The sequence below is a fragment of the Octodon degus genome, unplaced genomic scaffold (assembly GCF_000260255.1).
Source record: "Octodon degus isolate 3935 unplaced genomic scaffold, OctDeg1.0 scaffold00069, whole genome shotgun sequence".
NCBI lineage: Eukaryota > Metazoa > Chordata > Mammalia > Rodentia > Octodontidae > Octodon > Octodon degus.
In genome coordinates this window covers 5,003,780-5,005,129 of record NW_004524645.1, presented here as the reverse complement: position 1 = coordinate 5,005,129, position 1,350 = coordinate 5,003,780, and positions in this window count along the sequence as shown.

Sequence of the window (1,350 nt, the reverse complement as noted above, 5' to 3'; positions counted from 1 at the left end):
CAAGCTATCCATCTTACTTCATCTCTGTCTATGCACACAGGGATGATTGTGTGACTCAGAGAGGGGATATATGTTCAGCTGAGGCCTTCCAGAAGATTAGGAAACACAGTCAAGGGAAATCTGAGATCCATTCTGCCTTTTCAGGACAAGGCCTGGAATGAAAGCCGTAGCTTCTTTTCCTGATCTTAACCTTTGTCATTTTACTTGGTAGAAATTCAGCTCACCAAGAGAAAAGAGAACACAATGGGAAAATATATTTACTCTGTTTTGTGTTAACCACTGATGTGAGAGAACCAGGCAGTGCTTTTTGTTTACTTTTTTCAAATTTTAATTTTTATTAGTCCATGTTTAAACTAAATAAGGATTCCACTCCTTGTGGGGAGTTGGCCCAGGAACATGACACGTCTTCATTCTTTTGTCATTCCCCTTTGCTGTCCCCTCCCTCTCTTGGACTTCTTCCCATTTGCAAAGATCTATCTCCCTGTTTCTTATTATCTAGCTTTTATTTGCTTCTTTTAAAAAAAATTTATTTGTGTGTGTGTGTGTGTGTGTGTGTGTGTGTGTGTGTGTGTGTCCAGCTCAGCCCACCAGGGGGCGGGGCTGGCTGGCATGTGGTGCTGGGGGATTGAACCGGGGTCCCTTGTTCTTTGCTAAGCTTGTTCTAAGTAGGTGCTTTAGACCACTGAGCCATCTCACCAGCCCTTTATTTGCTTCTTTAATTTATCTATACTTCAGGTTTCTCATAGAAGAGAAACCACACAGTATTTAAACTTGTGTGTCTGCTTTATTTCACTTAAATCAAGGTCTCAAGTTCAGAGTGGTGTTAAAATGATATATCAATCTATCAGAATAAACTGCACTCAGTGATGTCATTTATTTTGTATTTAACTGAGTGTATACCTTGTTATGACTACTACGTATCTGTAGTTCTTCCACTTAAATTTAGTTGATGGTAAATGTCCTCTGCAATGGCATCCTTATTAGACGACAGCAAAGGATCACTAATAAAAGCACCCACATTGGAGTCCTCAGAAGCTATTTGAGGAAAAGCTCTCAAACCCTCAAGCCTGGGCGAGCCTGGATAAACTCCCTCTTGCCATGTAGCTAGAGTGACATCTGGTGGCCCAAAGACAGACATCCTTATTTTGGAAAGTGGCAGAAATAAGGTTTGCATTCTTGAAAATTGAGGGGAAAAACCAGAAACAAAGCTTTTCTAAATGAAGGCTGGTGCTGAAGGGAAGGAAGGGGAATGGGAGCAAAAGAATTAAGATATGCTGTATATGGGTATAAGTTCCCTATGATGAGTTTGATCAATCTGTATGACAAATATGTACGAATAAAAGGAAAATT